General features: G+C 38.3%; 1 long non-coding RNA gene across 1 annotated transcript in view; it reads left to right on the forward strand.

Annotated features, from left to right (window-relative positions):
- The first annotated feature begins 18,048 nt into the window (after positions 1 to 18,048).
- The window catches only part of LOC108166233 (uncharacterized), a 16,568-nt gene continuing 12,772 nt past the window's right edge, over positions 18,049 to 21,844 (forward strand). Inside the window, exons 1-2 of the long non-coding RNA XR_001776526.1 lie at positions 18,049 to 18,260; positions 21,654 to 21,784. This is a non-coding gene — a long non-coding RNA (uncharacterized LOC108166233). The remainder of the gene's footprint in view (positions 18,261 to 21,653; positions 21,785 to 21,844) is intronic.

Below are 21,844 nucleotides of genomic sequence, written 5' to 3' on the forward strand. Positions count from 1 at the left end.
TGAACTGTTTGTATCCTTAATTACATTAATAACCTCCAGCTGCCTTGTGTTCACACAGGCGCTGACGCGAACCGCCATCAAAGAGTCTTATTACTATCTAGATAAATAGATGCTGAAAAAATTCTGATGGGAATTTTCAGGAATTGCATATCAGACGCTGACATGAATTATTCATCTGCTTTCCCTATTCATTATTAGCAAAAATAAAACATTTTCATGTTCACTCTGACGAAGAACAAAGAGTGCACGGTCTTTTACTTGTGTCTTTCTGATTTGTCGGACAATCTTAAGTTCAGTTTTTGTAGAAAAGCAAAGATTGAGGTTCCAGTCTTGAAAACAATATTCTACCACTGGCATTCAGCTTTAGTTATATTTATTTGTCTTCTGTGTGACCCAACGATGAACTTCTCTGACTCACAACGTCTTAATGATCGGGAGGAAAAGACAACGTTGCTCAGGACCAAATCTCAACTAATATATTCATGTTAGTCTCTCACCTTTCCATCAGTGCAGAGGTTTGAACTGGAACGGACACCCACGCACAAAGTGGGTGGTTTATAATTTTTATTTTATGCAGCCGGTCTCCTTGTTGTGGACTGCTGCATACCGATAAGAAGTTCCTCCATTTCCTCTGCAGCTCCTCAAAGCAAAGTGAACGTCTGCTTTTGCTTTCATCAAACGCACACGCAGGTGAGGATTCTCCAACCAACCCGTCTGGATTCACCGGTAACTCTGAAACACCTCCAGACCCAATTATGTTGATAATGTTCACTGGCGTGCAGACTTGCAGTACACTGACTGATTAAAGGTTCTGTGACGCTGACCTGTGTTTACGGTGCTTCATTTGTAAGATTATTGCTGTCGTTGTGTTTTTCCAACCTGCTTCTTTTCTCTGTGACAACAGACACGTCGTTCAGGGGCCCCTTTCAAAGCCCCTGCAGCATGAGAGGACAAAGAGAGAAGCTGCTTATCAGCACAAGAAATGAATCAATTTTCCAGCATGAATCACCTCTTGGCTTCCTAAAACAGCTCCAGCGTTTAAAGCAGCAGCTGGCCCTTTTGTAGCCAACATCTCGCTCACCGTGCTCCGGCCTCACACAAACACACACACACGCACACACACACACGCACACACACACGCACGCACACACGCGCACACACACACACACACACACTTCTTAACAGGTTGTAATTAGGATACCTGACTGCTGTGCATCAATCCCAATATTAAAAGACGTTGAACAGAACAGAAGTGTTTCATCTGCTGCTAAGAAATTTCAGATTTGTGTCAATTTAGTCAAAAGTAAAACATTTACAACATTGTATGTCGTTTCTATTCTTTAAAATCCACAGTCCCTTGAATAACACTTGAATCTCTGCACATTTTGTCATAACTACAAACTTCAAGATATTTTTATTGGGGTTTTATATGTCAGACTAAGAGGCACCACTGATTTTGTGGCACATCCCGTGTCCAGAAAGTAGGAACATCTTGTCATATCTTTGGAACAATTTTCTTTTGTTTTGAGCATTTAAATAGCCAAAGCGAGGGAGTTATTTTTTTCATATAGAACCCTCATGTTTTAAAGGTTTTGATGAGGACCAAAACGGCTGCAGGACAACGGCAGACGAACTGTGGAGTGAAGAACGAGGGATTTAATGACTGAAAACAACGTGCAGAGAACTTTGGAAAACACAAAAGAGTCAGGGCACAAAACAGTGACAGAATAATGGAAGAATCCAGCAGTGAGTGCAAGAAAACAAGGAGTATAAGTGCTGTAGGGAGAGATGCGGTTGTGGCATGGAGACCAGGTGAGTTCAATCAACAGAAATCAGAGCAGCTGGGAGAGAACCAAGCAGGGAAGGAAGAGTAATTAATGGAGGAAACGCAGAAGAAATCAGAAATATCACACAAATGAACAACAGAGCAAAAATCTAACAACAATAAACACAGAGAAACACGCAGAGCAAATCTATAAGAATGCAGAGAAACTAAGAGCTAATACTGGAAATTAACTGTTTGATTAACAGAAATATACACACATTTACACAAGAATAAACTACAAAACTCTGCACATATGAGACACTAGTAACTCTAAGATAACCTAAATAAAAATATAAGAAAGGTTCAAAACATAAAAACCCAAAAGTTTGCGATAAGAATAGGATAGAATCAGATAGCACTGATTTATCCTTTTTGTTCCTGTGACCTGTCCAGGGTGACCCCGCCTCTCCCCTGGTACGTTAGCTGGAGATAGGCACCAGCAACCCTCCCGACCCCACTAAGGGACAAGGGTGCAAGAAAATGGATGGATGGATGGATGGATGGATGGATGGATGGATGGATGGATGGATGGATGGATGGATGGATGGATGGATGGATGGATGGATGGATGGATGNATGGATGGATGGATGGATGGATGGATGGATGGATGGATGGATGGATGGATGGATGGATGGATGGATGGATGGATGGATGGATGGATGGATGGATGTTCCTGCAGGGAGAAATTTAGGTGAACGAGCAACAAAGAAAAGTCATGAAGAGAAATCAGCTGAGTTGAAGTGAAGCTTGAACATGAAACAACTGGAAAACTGTCTAAGTTTCCTATAATATACAAGAAACCTAAAGCAGCCACTATTTAACCAAGTGAGACAAAGACACTGTAACTTATAGATCCCCACATATAAGAAGCTGTAACAAAGAAGCTGATTCATTTATTTTTAATAAACCATAGATAGCTGTCTGACATCTGAAAACAGAAACACTAAAAAAGCTTTTTGCCTGATTTCTCTGTGTTTGGCCACAGACAACCTTACAGTGCTGACGAGTTGTTTCGAAATGAAACAGCATTAAAAGCAAATATGTAACGCTTCTTACAAAGTCAAAGGAAAACCTCTCTCGTATTTTCCTCCTAAAATTGAGCTTTAAATGTTTCTTGAGACGGTCCTGCTCTGGTCCAGATAAGGTCATTTCTGGCTGTTTTAAGACTTTAATGTTGTAACCCATTATTAGTATTATTGTATAGAAAATAATGTAATTGCTTTGTGGGGAAAAATCAATTAACTTGAATTGAAACAAAGTCTGGAAGCAAAAACAGATTTTTTATTTTTATTTTAAATGCTTGTTTTTATAGAAAAAATGAAGGTGAAAAACTGAAAAAGGATGTCTACAGCACAAAACTAATTAAACATCCAAATCCTCAAAGGGAACCAAATGTTGGGTGAAAATCTTTCAACTTGAGCTTATAATTAAAGAGAAGCTGCATTTCAGTTGCATAAATAAAGGTATCAATGAGATGTGATGTTGAAAAGTAGATGAAGAAATGTTTAAATAAAAGTTGAGTTTGTGTATTTATAAAAGAACACAAAGTTCTTCATGATAAAAAGACAGACAATAATCAATAAAACACTTGGTTTGAACAAGAATGTCTGAAGTGCATTATTGAACACTTAATTTGATGAAAGGTAAAATATTCAGTATTGGGAGGGGAAATGTGCATAAAAGACAGAAACCAAGAAGAAAACAACTTTAGCAACAACTGCCTGGATTCCAGCACAGAAATCTGATGCAGAAAAGAGCAGAAATAATGTTACCGGTGACTGCAACACCATACGTGAAGAAAAAGCTGCATTTGAAATCTTCAGAAACAAAAATGAAGACGGACATTTTAACACTTAGCTTAGCACCACTCAGTGGTTTGACAATTATTACAAAGTAATTTCTAAACATTAAACCTGAAATGGCAAACAATTACAAACAAAACATTAAAGAAACTTGCTCCCTTTAGTACTTACAAAGACTTCCTGCATATTTCTGAACAAACAAATGTCAATTTCATGAATGAAAATGCAGAAAACACAGAACAGCTGATGCCTCAGGAGGGAACCAAACAGGAAGTAGCTGATTTCATTAAAAAAAAAAAAAAAACTGTTTTACCTTCTTATGAAAAATTTATATCAGTGGTCCATGGATGCACAATTGAGTCATCAATAAGATATGAAGCAACAGACATCTGGGTGATTATACTGTAGACCCACAGCTGTATAAGACTTCCTGCATTCCCACTGTATTTGCATAACATAACTTAAAAACTAACGTCTCACTGCTGTGATGGTCATAAAGGCCTTCAGCGTCTTCAGTGTCTTCTTCTTTGTCTCTCTGCGAGTCGCCCTCTGATCACTTCAACTAATGGAAACCAAGTCAGAAGCAGCGAGGCGGTGAGCCGTCTCATCTCCCCGGTGTTTAACATGGTCCATTACCACCAGCCAACAGAAAGTATCTAAAGTCCTCACCCGTATTCTAAACTAAAACATCTCCACCGCAACGTTCCTAAAAACAAGTTTATATTTTTCAGAATCAGCGGGACCCTCGGTGAGCTACAGTGTTTACCCATTACCGTGCCTGACCGCTGACACCAAATCAAATGGAAAAGTGCAAGCACATTTCACTGTGGCCGAGGGGGAGATGCTGGAAACATTAGAGATCCACATCAGGTCAGCAGTTTGGTGCTTATGAATGGAGCGGTTTTGTCTCTCTGGCCCTCTCCTGTCCCTGAGGGAGAGACATTGTCTGGTCTGGCTTACAGCACAACTCTAGGTGCATATAAGAGCTTTAAAAGCAGCAACAGAGGGGCGTTCGTGCCATGCTGTTTCCGCTGTTAAAATTTCATTTATTTATTTTTTATATCACTGCAAAAACAGATGCAGATAGAAACAGGCATGCTTTCACTTTGATGAAGAAGGAAAACCAAGTCGCTTGTTATCTGGAAATGGATGAACTGGATTTTAGCCATGTAGTCGCAGCATTTGAACAGGGGGGGGGGGTTGGGGAGAGAAGGGGATCCCTCTGCAGAAAAATCACAACATTCAAACCAACGGCGTAAAAAATATATTTCTAACATATCAGACAAATATTGTATATCACACAAAGAGGACCTGAAACATTACTTGTCGTGGTTTTCAGGCAGAATTAACTGTTTTATTAACAAGTCTCCCAGATCCTGAAGCACCGTAACAATACCTCATTAGATTCACCTTGTTGTCTCTTCGGTCCAGACTATTTTCCTCAAAGGTTTTCAAGACATCAAGATACTTTTTGTGATTTTCCACCTTGTAACTCTTCCCTGGATCCTGAACCATGAAGGCCACTCTAACATGAGGCTTGCAGTTCTTGAGACATTGAGTCGTTTCTCTCCAAGGATGTACATCTATATTCCTACAGCTGGAATTTTTGTAATCCGTTCTAAGATGACAGACGCCAATAACTGGATTTTCATATCTTCACTTTGTGTTGGATTGTGTTGTGATGCTATTTTTCTTCTTGGGATCTTCTAACCTACTTCATGCTGTGTGTCAAGTTCTAATTAAGCAAAATGTCTTTATTTTTGCGGTACGGGCCGTAATCAGGCCAGCATATCGCAAGGGAAATTAAATCCAGCTGAACTCAGCCTGACTTTCCAAAACATAAAGTTAATCATCCTTAATTAGGGATTTTTAGAATGAGGAAGATTATCGGCTTAATGAAGGTGTTTGGATATTAAACTGGCTGTTTAGTTAGTGTTTTCCACTTCTTTTTGTACTTACTCATGTTATCTAAATGCAGATGGTCTAAAACATGTCAGTGTGACAGAACAGAACAAACATGTAAGCCAAGCTGTTAAACATCATTTCAAAACTTATTTCCTTATTGGAGATCTTTTCAATAGGCATCAGACGATTAAATAACCAGTTTTATTAAGATATCCGCTGCCCGAGTATTTTAAACAGCACTTTCGTTTTTTATCTTCTTTATTACTACATGCCTATTCTTTGCTTTTATTAATCCTCGTTTAGATTTTGGATACTCTAGGTTTGGTCTGGTTTTTGACTATTTTCACTACTTTGTGTCCCTAAAATGAAAATATCTTGTGCATCCTCTGGGTTATTGCTCAGGCATTCCTTTTGTGAAATGTGTTTCATCTTCCAGGAGCTATTAAATTATTGCATCTTATTATTCCAGTTTAAAAAGAAAAAAAGGGGGGGGGCTTAATCCACTTGAAATCCAAAGCTTGAGTTTTCAGCTTCTCGTGGATACAAATTGGCCCTCTCAAGCAGTCTCCACTGATTAATTATTATACCATGTGATCGTGAGAGGGAAGCTGTGGATACCAGCCTGCTTAGAGCTCTGAGTTCATCGGCTACGCACAGGTGACAGAAAGATTCACAAAACACATGCTTAGATATTTTTTATTTATTTTTATTATTTTTTTGTAAGCACATGTGAAATAAAAAATCATGCAATTCGCCTGCTTGATGCGCATGTGTGAGATTAAGAGGGGAAGCTGTTGAGGGGGAAGTGACAGCTCTCCTCTGTGTGAGTGCTGAGCAGGCTCCTGAAATGCAATAGAAGTAATTACGGCATTCAGCGGTGCATGGAGAAAATGCAGATAACACCTGCTCTCTCAGAGAGAACTCCTTCAGCTGTGATTTCGCCCGTCTGTCCTGCACAATTACAGCCTGAGGAGAGTGTAACACCTTTTGAGAGAACACTTTTAATGCAGGAAAGGCTAAGGATTGACTCTCCGCACACGAACGACGCACCTCTTTGTGCAATCTTTATTTGCATAAAAAGGAAAAAAAAAAAAAAAAAAAAAAAAAACAGTTGATACACATTTTATATTCACCTCAACGCTTTTCAGTATAGGTATAACCTAATTGCCTCAGAATCCTGCGTGAGTCTGTAATTACTCATAGCTTTGCATTCACACAGACGGTTTGCATCCTCTTTCTGGATACGTTGCTTTACGCTCATTTGTAGTGATTAGCGCAATTAGGCGTCTGCCTTGGGGCTTTTAGCTGATGTTCTTTTCTAGTAGCTGATTGAGCTTAAATTCTTTTATTACCAGCCTCTAAAGCACTCAGTTCAGTCGTTTTGCATCGCTGCCGCAGAGGGAGTTTGATTCAGTGGTCACGCAGCAGCGAGAGTTTTCCTCTGCCGTCGACAATGCGTGTTTGTGTTTTTTCTTCGACATGTTGCTGCTGCATGTAGGAGTTTGTGCATCTTGTGTTTCGCTCATGTTCATAGCAGATTAGTGAACATGTACCATCAGTTCAAAGGACCCTTTTTTTATCTCTAATGTTGCTCCTTCGTTCTGTACTGCTTCTGTCCTCAAAAGCCCTTCTTTCACCTTCCAAAGTTTTACAACTTTGCTTCACCTCCGTTTCTCCCACATGACAAAATGTGTCTGTCAGTTGGAGCTCATATTATTCAATAAATTATTTGACTTGAGAAAAGGGTTTAAACTTTCGTGAGACTCATGGAGGTCACTGTTTTTCCCTTGACCGTATGTTATTTTTATTTTATCATACAGTAAAGGAATACAGAGAAAACCAACGTTGCACAAACAAAGTTAACATTCATAATCTTTATATTACTCTCATTAGTCAGGAAACTACTTCTAAGCCACATGCTAACAAAGTATAATCGTTTTGGCATATTTTACCCAGCATATGCTAAGAGTCCTAGCTTGATCACAAGACTTCCAGAAATAACAAATGATTGGACTCAGAGGTTGGCCACTGTGAGCAGCATCCAGGCTACCAAAATTAGAAAGAATCGAAGCGGCAAAAGCTCCGTGAATCAGCCTGTGAGTCAGTTTCTTGTCCTCTTTGTGTTACTTGTGCAACCCTTCCAAGTTTTTGTGACCGCTTATTTATCAGCTGAACTGCTGGGAGTTTGCAGGAGGCCTGCGCTTCCTTTCTGAGGGGAGCAATGAGTGCAGAGACAGATGGCGTCTCTGTGCGGCGGCTGATGTTTCCGCCAGCATATTGTGCCGCCTGGGAGGCGAAGATAGCCGCAGCAGCACAAACTTTACATCCCAGGGTAACAATCTTCCTGAGCATCACATTATTGTGCTGAGACGAGGCTCTAAGCCCGTCCACACGCAGCAGAAATTAAAGGAGATGATTCGAGCCTCCTGAATGCATGGCGTGATCATTGTGCAGGCAGAGCTGAGGGCTTTAATTTTTAATGAGAACCAGCTGTTCCGACAGTGGGCTGAATTACAGATTTTAAATCCTCTTTTGCTTCCTTTTTTTCCCCTCAGAATGCTAAATTGTTTTCACTACTATTAGCTCCCGAGAACAAAGCTGGTCTACTACTCTTGTTTTTCTCTCTCTTTTTTGAAAGATGCAGAAATTGTGATGTTTGTTTTATTATTATTTAATGCCTAAATAAACTCTGGGATAAAGAGTTATCCTTATTTCTAAGCAGAAATCATGAACAACAGAGACAAACAACAACTAAGAAAATCCTGATTAAAGTAAAGATGTAAACTAAGGCTGATCACAAGTAAACCAAAAGTGATCAAAACACAACATTACAAGACTGAAAGAAACACAAATCTAAAGGCAAGCAAATGTTCTAGCAGCTGATGAATTCTCTCTTGTTGAAGTTACTTTTAGGGTAAGAATGTGATTTAGCAGCACCAGTAGATAAGTATCAACAAATTCATGTATCCCCAAACTAAAAAAAAGAAAAGAAAAGAAAAACTCCACTTGTTGAATATTGAAGTGTAGTGTGATTATCTCTGAAATACAGTAAAATAAAGATCTCTAATATTTTTATTATTATTGACATATTCTATAAGGACAAACAGGGGTGCAGATAAGCAAAGGGAAAAGAGCTGAACTTTCTCTCCATGCAGGAGGGGAGGCAGCCCGTCTTGGCTTCAGGTCAGCCTGTAGAATAATAAGTATCACCCACACACAGCCTTTGTTCTCCCACTCTTTGTCTAGGTCCACTGCCGAAGGAGGAAGTAAAAATAATGGCGCTCTGCGATGGTGAGACTTCACTAGATGGAGCAGAAATACAGCGTGCTAAATGATGCGTTATTATAGTGATTCCATAATGGCGTCCTAATTGGGCCCAGGCGGCGCGGCGGCTGAATTTTATGCCAATCATTTCTTTTTCTGGCACTCTCTGTCCTTCCCGCCCTCNCCCCCGTTTTCATACCTGTTTATGTCTCCTGTTTCCTCCCGCTGTGTTTCCCTCCCCCCATCTGTCTTCATAACCATCCTCTGCGTCGAGATTTGATTGAGAAAAAAGAGCAATGAACCTGTTTCTATGCGCAGAAGACTCAAATTATCACAGAATCTGTGTGGGCTGTCCGCTTAGAAAATGGATACATGATAATTAACAGTGCATTCATGTTGTCAAGTTACCTATCATGATGTGTTCTGACTCAGAAAAAAAATGTTAAAGGCTAAAAAATAAAGTTATAGAAAAGTGGATTTTGATTTTTGAAAAGACATTATGCAAAAACCTGACATGCCTAAACTGAAAGACGTCGTATAATGTTAAAAACACTTAATATATCAATAAAAAAAGTTTTTAAACTGATAACTAATAGATTTTTCAACTAATGTTACATTTTTTTCAGATCATAAGATGTAGAAAAAATGGAATTACCCTGCAAACTGTATGTCTGAATCTAACACCTGTATACCTGTGTAATTATGTAGCTCTTGAGATGTTGTATCTGCCTAAGTGCATTTCTATAACATTTATTGTGAAATATGCAGTAAAAATACACTAGATGGGATTTTGTTTCATCTTTCATTGTTTGTCCTTTCTGTTGTCAAATGTTGTATATTTAGTGCATTTTCCATGTCTTTTGCCGAAAGCCTCGCAAACAAATTTATATGGATTTACTTCCACAAAAACTATTATTTAGCACAAGAATTGGATCAAAACTAAAGTATAATGCAATTTACGGTAATGATATTACATTTATTTGTTGGCTATAGACACGTTTAACAACCTTTAAAATTTGTGTTGCAAATGATAAATTAAACAAATGGAAACAAATGATGAAGTATGTCTTCATGGCCGTTTTTAATCAAATTCTGAGTTATAAGTTAATTGAATTAATTGGCAATTTATCACCGCGGTTTTTAATTTAAGTCCAATTTCATGGCTTCGTGATTCAACACATGCATTTCTGTTATCTGCACTTTTTTTTTTGTTTTCTTGAATGTAAACATTGTCCAGCAGTTTTGAAGCATATTATGAAATGTGTTCAGACACATACAAAATTATGTGTATATATATATATATATATATTTGCAATCTTTTAACCATATTTTGCATTCTGTCAATATGTAGGAATCGTAGTTTAGTTTACTTATATAATTATATGTTGCTTATTTCTCTTTTTATGTCACAAAAGCTGGAGGGAAAGTAAATTTGAGACAGTATAAGTTTTATAATTGCAGTGAGAAGAAAATAAAAATGATGCTTAAACTTTGCAGAAGCATATTGTAAACAGCACACAGGTGTAATTTCAGTCAACATGGTGGCTTTGCTCCATTCTGTTCCACCCAGAGCGATTAAACTGTTTCCAGGCTTTTGTTGGCTCAGTGACAATGACTGCTGTTTATCTTAATAAAAAGAAATTATATATCATAAAATAACTTTCATTTCTATTTGTATCTTTGACAGCGGGGATGTTAGATTCATAATCGTCCTGTCAGCAGACTCTCCTCCAGCTCTCTGCAGCTCCTCTGGAGTTATCATGGCTTCTTGGGTGCTTCTCTGATTGATGCTGTTCTTGGTCGGCCTGTCACTCTGGATAATTGCGTCTTGGTACGTTTTGAGTTATGTCATACTCTGTGCTTTAAGGAGACTTAACTTCCCAATTATGTAGTACCTAGTGTTGATCTATGATACAAAATTCCAGCAAAATACACTGAGACTTGTGGTTCTACAGTGATCATTAAAAAAATCTAAGAATATGAATATCAGGCACTGTAGGTGTTGAATGTACAGCAAAGATGTAAAGTCCACAGAAGTAATAAATGTAACATATGAACTCCCACTTTGTAAAAGTATATTTTCTGGATCATCAATCCTGAACTGGAAGTGGTTCTGAATGTCTTGTGGAAGACATAAAAAGATTTTCTCATTGATGAATAGAAAATTATGATTGTTTTTAATGTCTGGCATGATAAACAAAGTGCAAAAAAAATTTAGAACCTCCAGAAGTGCATATAATCCTTGAAAACAAAGACTGTGCTGCATGTGCCATCAGTGAAATCTGTTGTAAGCTGACTGCTGCCTATGAAACCCGTATTGTTTTCATCTGTGGTTCCTGAAAATTTTTTTCGTGAAATTAATGATCCCTGCTTCACCGGGGAACTGAAAACATTTGATTCACTAATTTATTGCTTCTCTGCTCAGTGATACAGAGCAGGATGGCTGCTAAGGGTATAATTACAGAGATAGATGAATATAAGGGTGTAATTACTTCTGGAGAAAGTTCACTGTAACTGAGCCCCACAGAGACGAACGATCGCTGCACATGTGGCTGAATTTTAAAGCACTCTAACAGAGGGCCTGTAGTCTATACATATCAGTGTTCACACAGAGCTGGATTCCCAATTTACATAACGCTCGCTAATGGCTGTTTGATTAAATGAGGAAGACGATCCTGACCTTTCCTCTTTGTTTGAATGAGAACTGTGATAAGGCCGAGATTTTATAGAGGAGAAACCTTGACCTGCAAATACGCAGATAAATAGGTGCACAGATGCATAATTTACAATCATTTTTGACATTTAGCATAAGGTAATGGTATTTTTGCAGCAAGATGGATGAGTAATAATAGTCACTCTTATTGTCAGGGTTGGTGACGCTCAGACTTCAGCAAATCGCCTTTTTATGCTCCTAGTGGTGTGAAAAACCTGCTGCTTCTTAGCAGGTTTGATTGAATAAAATCTACTGTAGCATGTTATAAAAAAATAAGACTGAATATCAACTCACCACTAATAAGAAAGGAAAGTAATAAGGAAATTGGTGTTTGGTTGTTTTATCATTTCTTTTTGTGAAGTTGGTCCCATCCACCGTCTGCAAATCAGACAAAAATGGTGTCAAATGTTTGTGCAGCAAAAATTTTAATTTGTGCCGCTATCATTTTAAAGACATTAAGAAATGTTTACAGAGGTCATGAAAGGTCAACCAGCCCCTTCTTCAAATCAAACATAGTTGAGTTGTCAATCAACTCAACTACGTTTGTGCTGGTTTGTGCAGCAAAAATGTTTTGTTTGTGCTGCTTTGGCTTTGAAGTTATAAATTAAACTTTAAAGGTCATTTTGATTTTGTGAAAGTGAGGAGGCTGGTTGACCTTTAAACTTTCATTAATATCTTCAAAGCAGCACAAACAAAAAACGTTTGCTGCACAAACGTAGTTGAGTTGATTGACACCATTTTTGTCTGATTTGAAGAAGGTGGGGCCAACTTCACTCAGGTTGTTTTTGTTTTATATTGTTGCAAATTTTTGTTTATTACCCTTTAAATGGCGCCACATTTGTAAGGAAAATTGATCTCTGGGTTGAGCAGCAAAGCTGAGATTGAAAACAAATCGTCATTTCTTTCCTACCAGTTGCCAACTGGGAGAACTTTACACAGCCACAACAGCGTGGCATCCTCCTCATCCTCCTCCTCACGCTGCTCTCTCCTGAGTTTCTCTTTCCTGTTCTTACCTCTCTTGTTGTTCACCTGAAGAGCTCATTGCGTTGCCTCAAGTCTCTCTGCATGAATCTCCTCACTGCTCCTCTGGTTCATGTTGTGAGAATCTCACCACGACCATCTGCAGCTGCTCACCTGCCTGTTCAACCATCCACAATTTCAAACGTATCCCAACTTCCAGTAACACCAGTTCACCTGTCCTCCTCTCAACCCGAAAGAACCATTCAATAATCTGAATCGATCAACTTTTCAAACTTCCCTGTGGTGTCGGTAATCGTTGCCTGCTTGAGGGTCTCATACCAAACCAACATGGCAGTAGGTAGTTTCCATAGTTACAGAGAGCAACAAATGAAGTCTGCCACAACGACGCAGGTGGATACGATGAGGAGAGAAAGTCGCCCCTTTTCCTACAGAAGAAGAAGGGTTGGTTCTGCAGTATGAAGTACTGAATTAATGAGCGTGTGTATGAAGTGGAGAAAAAACTGAAAACTTAGTAAAACTATCAAGTTTTTATGAGAAACTTTGTTTGTTACCCTGAGGAAAAATTGTTTCTAAGCATATCTCTAATTAAAAACCTGCAAAGTTTAGAAACTTGCTTGTTTCATTTCATTTCAGACTCATCGGTACGTTTCCCCTGATCACTGATTTATACTTTTCCAACTTGCCTCTGCCTTGATTTGACATGATTAGGCATATCAGAAGAAATCATCACAAACCAGAGAAAAATGAGTGACTCCTTTAAATCTTTGAATTTTGCTGGTTTTTTTTTTTTTTAAACCACTCTACAAAACAGCGACTCCACATTCATTTGTTTGTTTCCTGGAGCTAAACAAATAAAATACTCTGTTCATCATTGAGCTTAAGCAAATGTTCAGACAGCAAATGATTGCTTGTAGAGATGTGTCTGCAAAACAAAACTGGAAATCATAAATAAAGCTAAAATCTGTGCCACGTAGTGAAGATAGCTTCAGTGATATATTTATGAAAAAGGTTTTAAAGTTAAAGCAGTTACCTGGTGACTGTTTATTTAACCACCAGAGGTAAGAGAAGATCCGAAAACAACTGGTAAGATCTGAGTTTAGCTCAATGCATTGGTAAAACTAACAAACAAAAAAACCCACTAATAATGTCAATATTTTGATCAACAAACCGTGGAATTAATGAAATACTTTTAATTACAGCTACAGCTACAGGTTTTTGCACTTTGTCTCTGCCTCCTTTCCGTTTCTCTAAGCTCATAATTTTACTGTTTTTGCAACAAATCTGAAAATCTCAAACTCAGTCACACCGAGTGTGTTGAACAAGAGAGAAATGTTTTCTAATTCTTACAAAATAGCTCAAAATCTGTCGGATTGGAGGGGGAGCATTCTCAATTAGGTTTAGATCTGGACTTTGACTGGGCCGTTGAAATACAAGAAATTATACTTTTATATAAACAATGCAGCTCTGGCTGTGCGCTTTGGATCATTGTCCTTCTGGGACGTAAACTTTCTATAGCAACAAATTGTTTTGAGGCACCTTCATGAGAAACTGATTCTGTTAAAAACACCTAAACTTAGTTCAAAAGTCCAACCAGTGGCCTGATCAGAGGAATAATTTTCTCTGGGGCCAAAAATCAGACACTCAAGACTTTTCAGATTTCAATTGAAGGAGTTATTTTTAAGCGATTTGCAATTTCTTTTAGGCACTGAAGTAATTCAGAGAGTTTGAAGAACTCTGAATCTTTGAAGAAGAAGCAAAGCTGAGTGTCATCTGCATAATTGGGAACATTGTGACGATTATTAGTGATCTGTCCTAGTTAGTGAAAACACACAGTATCAAAAGAAGTGGGCCCAAAATGGAGCTGTGGATTTCCACACTCATTAAGATCAGTAGAGTCACACATCATGTGGTTTACTGTAATAATTGAAACATAACAGGATGTTTAAAAGTTGAAGATGCATAAGATCACTCACTTCAACATCTGCCTTAAATCTTTGATTTCCACCTTTCTAAATCACAACTTCTCATTCGTCTGTGTTTGCATAAGAGCAAAAATAAGTTAGATATATTGTGTTGATCGCCGAGCTTAAGTGAATTTTCAGACAGTGTATGATGCTAATGCTAGAAGCAATGAGAGTGCACGCAAAGAAAATGGAGTACCACAAATGGATGTAAATTTGCAGTGGAGGGAAAAAAATAGCATCAGACTTTTGTCATGAAAATGCATTCAGCTGTAGTGACAAATTAGTGGTTATCCAGGGACTTCATTAATCCTTTTATTTAATGAGCAGAGGTGAGAAAAGAGTTGTGGAGAATTGATGAAAAGAAAGCTTTGAGCTTAGACCGAGGCTTTGGTACAAATAAAAGAGCACAGTAAAAAAATCCACTCATGTGGCATTTGCTGAGTAAACAGTTCAATCAAGGAACTTAATGATTAGAAAAAGTAAAGCTAGCTCTTCTTTAAATACTTTCTTTCACTTTACGCTGATTGTATTTCTGAATCCAGACAGAGCTAAAAGCATTAGAGGAGCTACGGTTGTGGAAAAAGAGGACTGTGTGAGCCAATGCAAGATCCTCAATCACTATTTTTGCCTTGTCACCTCCGAATGCTCGCTTAGTTTTTGCAAACAATGACGTTGTGTGGTAAATCCGAAGCTGTTTATTCTGAGAGGAGATCTCGAGCAAATTAATATCGCCTGATTATTGTTCTTGGGTTATTTGCGAAATGTCCTGATGAACAGCGTTAACCGTGGCACTTGAACGGTTCTCCCTCACCAGCATCTATCTGTGTGTGAGAACGGTGACTCACATCTAAGCGAGCCGAGCATGTTCTGCTAAGCAGTGAAAGGATCCCTGTAGTGAAGAGTTTATCCCCGCTGAGTCCCTTCATCCACGACTTTTCCGACTCCCAACCTCTTCTGTGATTGCAGAGTACTGACATCACTAAAGCTCGTCAGGTATGCAGCAGAAGTATGGTTAAAGCTGGAAAAAAAAGGCACTTCTAGACGCCTCGTAGAAATAATTGCTTTCACAGTTTTAATCCAACAGAAACTTGATGCGAGCTTTCAATCGACTTTACATTTCTGTTCAGGTAAATATGCTTTAATTTCATTCTGAGAAACGTATTTCACACAGGAATGGGTTCTGATATGTTGTCACGTTAAAAGCCAGTGATGCAGTCACAGCCATGATATCTACTTAATTGGCCCGCGGAGGTTCCTTATGAATATGAAGCAAGACGTGAAACAGAGGAGCTGCTGCCAGCCTAACTCTGTGACCCTCAGTCACAAGCAGAGGTAGACTCAGATCTTCCTCCGCTCTGGTTTTCCCCTGGATTTCAGGGATTAGATTTCACCGCACAGTGTCTCTCTGATGGAGCCTTCAGTCTCTTTTTTTATTTTATTTTTTTCGTTTCACCATGCCTGAGTTCAGTGGTGCAGCGCTTCAGGCTGGTATTGTCACTGATGCTGCACAGGGAATCAGCATCTCAGGGAGGCTGACAACTGCAGCCCCTAAAACACTAAACAGGATATTTAGGTATAAGGCAGCACACAAACATGACCTGAGCCTCATTACCCAACATTTCATTAGATAAAAAGAATCCAGAGTGTCACAATTTACCAACCAGAGGCCAGGGTCACGTTCAGTTAATTAAAACGTGCCTCTGATAGCTGAAATAAGAGTGCAGAGGGAACATGGAGGTACGATTTATAAGAAACTGATCTGTAATGAGCACATTGCAGTTAAAACCAGGGATTTATGTTAACTGTATAAAAATAATCATCATTGCTCACTGCCTAACATTAAATATGATTAAAAATCTGTCAGAGGAGCCATGATCTGATGACTTCTTGGAGGCGGGGTTTCAGAAAGGCCAGGAGATTTTAAAGTGACAGAGGCTCAATTTCAAGGTGTTAAATTATGAAGCCAAATTTCTTTTAAGTCATATTTTTTATATATACAGCATTTTTATAACAAATGAAGATAACATGGCTTCTTTATAGTGCTATAAAATGATAGTTTGTGCGTGAAAAATGTACAATACTGTCCTTTTAAGGCAGAACATTTAACTCAAGCATAAACATCAGTGAAATCTCCAGCCATCAGGGAAATGACAAGTTCTGTGGATGTGTTTTGGTGAGGAGTGGGTGTTTTGACCCCAGAACAGAAGCAGAGGACCTTGTTAAGATGTTGGCTGAAGCTGCAGAGTCTTTATACCAACATGAGCTGACTGGCTATTCATAGAGGAGGAAGCCATTACTCAAAATACATTTTTTCCAAATGCTGTCAGGGACCTTATGTTGTGGAGACATGTCCTGTGGTTTGATGAAACTAAATTGGAGTTTTTGGTTATAAAGATTACTGCTACATTTGAAGGAAAAAGGGCAGAACTTGCAAGATTGAGAGCACCATCCTGAAGTAAGAGGGGAAGGACAGAGTTATGATATGTTTTATTTTTGTTTGGTTGGTTGGGTTTTTTTTCCTACAGGATAGATGTACTTCACAAATTACATGAAATCATGAAGGAAAAAAACTGATGTGGACATATCGAACCAACACCTTCAGAAAATTACAACTAATACCAAACAGTAAATAAAAGGATTGTTTGGACGTAAATGTTGACTATTAGGGTGTTGAAGGTTTTTCATGGCAATGCATTCTGCCGTTTAAATTTGTATTTTTCCCCTTCGTTGTTTATTTAAACTGCTATTAAATGGTCAAATCTAGATTTATGGCACTTAGCTTGTTCCTAATGTACATTTTATGGCTAATGGTCTTGGTGCTAAAAAGAAAAGCTTCCTCCAATTAAACATTTTGTTTCTAGAGGTCAGCTCAGGGACTTTAACACTTATAGTTGCCAAAGTTTCTAAACTATAGGTGACAGTCCTAAAAATCGTCAGATATAAACAGAAACATAGAGCTATGTACCCACTTCTGATTTAGATTTTTATAAATGCTTCTAGTTACATGCAGCATGTTTTACACCAAAATGGCAAAATACATTCACATTACAGTCAAATCTTACTTTTCTGTCACAGTTTCACAAACGATCACCACTTTTTTTGCTCTCGTCTTCACATTCGGCGGCTGCTGCTCCAAACCAGCATGGCATTAGGCTTTTATAGATAATAAGGTTTCCCCTTGCTCTCCTCCATCGTCTGGTATCATCGTGGGCTATAATTAGAAAGGTAATGGAGGGTAGAGAAACTCCATGCCCATCCTTCTTAATGAAAAGAGCCATAACAATGTAAATACTGGCCCCTTGATTACTCCGATGCCGACAAGTGTCACAGCTTTTTAACTTTTTAAGTATCAGAGAGAAGCCCCAACACTTGGTGGAGATAGTGAATATGGATGATGAGATGCGGTTCCTAATTTGAAGAGGGTGGGGCGGGGAGTTATGAGTCAGCTGAGATGAATAAAATGGGTAATAAAATTGGGAATGAGGGCATGATGAGACTTTACTCTCTCTCCTCCACCCTCAGCCCATCACCTTCCAAACCCGTCCACCCACTCCTTTTCTCTCTCGCAAAATGGCAGAGACTGTCTGCTTTCCTATCCATTGTAATTTCTTTTTCATTTCCCCCCTAATTTTCTCCCCTCACGATCCTTCTTTCTCCCTCAAACTCTCTCGCTCTCTGTTTTCAGCCTCTGCTTTTCCGCTCTACCCCCTCTCAGCTGATCTGTTTTTCATCCGATCACATCAGCAGTGAGGAATGGGGATGATATCGGCAGTAAAGACAGCAGCAGGAGTGCCTAAAAATGCAGGTACCTGAGTCTTTAGAGACTATTGAGCTCCAGCTGAGTCTTAAGAGCTTCAGACTGTAATAAAGAAGAATATTTTTGAGTTAGTGTGTTAGCTTGGACGGCGCTGGGAATGCTACAGGGGATAAAGCCGCTCAGCTCAGCTCTCTCCTAAAGCTAAAACCTCATTTCTAAGACTGGAAAACCAGAGAAAGAGTAAATGGTTTGGGTGATGGATCAGGGATTAACACATGCATATGACGGGCATGGCGACAGTGAGACTTAAACTTTTAAAGTTCAAGAAGACATTAAAAAGGAATTTAGTTTTGATTCCGAATGAGCCATAGAGTTAATAACCTAGAGAGCCATGAGAACACACAAGCTACAATAATATTATAAAAAAAACAAAAAAAACAATGCTCAAATAAAAGCATTATTTGAGCTTATTAAAAATAATACAGACCCTCTGGGTCTGTATTATTTTTAATACAGACCCTCTGGGTTATTTATTTTGTTTGTGTTTGGCTCCAGTATACAGAGATGTAGCAACATTAGACAACATTGAAATGAACCAGTATTCAATAAAATGCATTTGCAAGCTTTTATTTCATTTATAGGGAGTAAGGCCCATTTTTCTCTCTGCGTTTTGTGAAAGAGTGAAAGCACCCAAGGTAGATGAAGTCTGTCCGTTTCTGTCTCCGAGTCATCAAGTGAGACTGTAAGAGCAGCCGGATGCACGACTTAAAAGCATAAAGCAGACTGAGAAGTTATTTCTGAAAACAAAAGCAAGTTGTTAAGATATATGATTTAAGCTGAAAGGAATTTTCTAGCAAACAACAGAATAACTGCTCTGAGTTCTGTCTTTATTTGTGATTTATGATTGACTAAAAGAAGCTAGAAACAACTCATCTATGCAGGTTCATGAAAATGTTTTTTTGGAAGAAAATTAAAGGCTCAAAAAATTAGCTTTTCGCCAAGACTGAAAGTTGCAATCTCAGTCACTTCAAACATTAGAAGTCTCTTTCAGGTGTTTCTAGTGATGGCTTAAAATTAATAAAACTAAAGGAAAAAAAGAATCATTTTATTTATTTTATTTCAGGGTTCAACATTTCAGGTGGGACCATGCAGGGCTTTGAAGCATCCAAACCAATTTGTTTTCCACTCAAAGAGAGGTTGAGGCTTTTCATTGATACAAAAAGTACCATGTTTAGTGAAACTTGAGAAAATGATCACTACCTCTCAGAAGTTGGCAGATACTTATAACCCAGTGATATTTAAAACAGTAGTGCAACATAACTCATAAACAATTAGTTTTTTCTCGGAAGGTGAATTTTCCCAAGTTTCAATCTGAAGACTTAACACAAGTGTCCCTCTCTGAAGACCAAATTTCAAGTTGGGTGTTTCTCAACCATTTCAACCTCAACATCCAATATGGCTTCCTTGCAATAAAACCTGATTATTTGAATTTTTGACTCTTCGTATCTCAGCAAATCTTTTGCTCACATGGTACAATAAACCCTCCTTCAGTGACCATGTTAGCATCACAGTTGGCACACTAACTCACCATATCAATGAGCAAATCTCTGGTTTTCAAACTTGAAACTGCACCTTGGATTTATGTCAATCCTAGAACTAAGATTCAGTTTTAAACATACCTGGATTGTGGTCCAAGTGGCTGCCTATAATTGTTGCTGCTTCACTGTCGTTCGTTTTCTTTGTCCAGTTTGCTTGAAGAAAACACATTTATGGTTTTCAGTTTACCTGAAAAATAATGAAAATGTCTTCAAAGTACCTCTGAATGCAACACAAGTACAATCCCTCAGAAACAGAGTTTTAAACTATCGTCCAAATGTACGGTGTATCATAAAATGTTTTGAACCTCAACTATATGAAGATATCATTTGAATTTTTGACTAAAATGTATACCCGCAATATTTTCAAACTACATCCTAAGGTAAAAATGGTAGCTAAAAATTGGATTAGTGTGTGAGAATGTCTTCTGTAGTTCCATCAGCCAGCACAAAAAAAGGTGTCAAACATTTGGGTTTGTCTAATCACAACCACAGACACAAAAATCCACCGTTCCTTCCGCACTCTCACCTTCTACAAATAATTTCAGTTGGAAATTCATGTTTTATTAAACAGGTTCACTTTCAGAAAATGGTTACTACACATTTAGCTTATGCTGCTACCATAGCAACAGTCGGTGAGCGAATGAGAGTATGATATCATTACCCAATGCAGACACCCTCCAGCCATGAACCAGCTAAAAGATAAAAGATCTCTGTGCGTCTGTTTATGTCTACCTGTTTATTTCTCGTTACGGTTGGGACCCCAGCCGTTCACGTCTGACCGGTGGGACGGTCTGTCCTGCAGGGACCAGATCTTAGTCTCAGTTTAAATCAGCAGGCTGGCGCCATGTTTGGAGCAGTGGCACCATGCCCCACAGCAGTCTGAAACATTAGCAGAGGACAGCTGCAGGTTTTATTGGTGCTGTATTTCACAGATGTTGATTTGGAAATTTTGCAAAAACAATTTTTAACATGAGATTCTTTTTTTTACCCCCTACAATCGAACGCGAATTTAGCTTTTAAAGACTTTTACATATCTTTAGCACGGACATCAATAAAATGGACGGTGCTGCGCCTCAATTATGAACAATTACTACTTTAAAGTTTTGTGATTCTTTATTTAAAATAAAATAAAATAAAAAGAAAACGAAAGAAATTGACGGTTCTTTAAAAATGAGAATTACCAACAATAGCTACTTCTAAAAACTTTTGTCAAAAAAAAAGTTAGTAAGCATCTACGTCCATCTAATGTTTTGATTAGATGCACTGAGGGCAAAAATGTGTCTATAAATTGTAAAAGATACAACATCAATATCTGCTTTTAACATTGATTTTTTTCAAATAAATTGAACGTTATAAAACATTTCCTAAATACTGACTTAAGCAGATTTTTGTAGTAGTGTTGTATGTGCAGTATATTTACTGCATGTCTCCAATAAATAATAAGAAAAATATGTTTTAGTTAAAGTTGATCTAATTTACAAAGGGTTTTTGTTGGTCTTGCGATATCAGAGGACACAAAGAGTAATCAACATCCCCCATGTAAGGAGTTTATCACATTTTGATGTCTAATTACTAGGAAAAGTTTAATTAAATCAGCACTTAGAAACCTAGTTTTATTTCAATATTTTCTACAGTATTGTTTTTTAATCGGTTATTTCTCTGTTGCGTTACTTCTGAATCACAGGGAAATTTCTCCCTGAAGGCAGAATACATGGAAGAAACAAATGATCATTCGATTTTACTCTCTTTTCTATGAAAGCCTCAGAATGATCTAAATAATTTATGCAGGTTTTCCAATGTGATGCAGTCAAACGAAACGCTAAATCTTCCTTCCTCTGTTCAGCACTGGAACCAAAACCAGTTGTGAAAAGGCATGAAAACCCAGTTCAGTGGTCGCTATCTCCAGAGTTCAGAGTGAGGGAGGATGGTGCATTCTGGACAGGTGGACAATCTATTAGGACGACACAGATACAGGTATTCACACACACACACACGCACGCACACACACACACACACACACACACACACACACAC

Source organism: Poecilia reticulata, linkage group LG4 (genome assembly GCF_000633615.1).
Source record: "Poecilia reticulata strain Guanapo linkage group LG4, Guppy_female_1.0+MT, whole genome shotgun sequence".
In the NCBI taxonomy this organism is placed as follows: domain Eukaryota; kingdom Metazoa; phylum Chordata; class Actinopteri; order Cyprinodontiformes; family Poeciliidae; genus Poecilia; species Poecilia reticulata.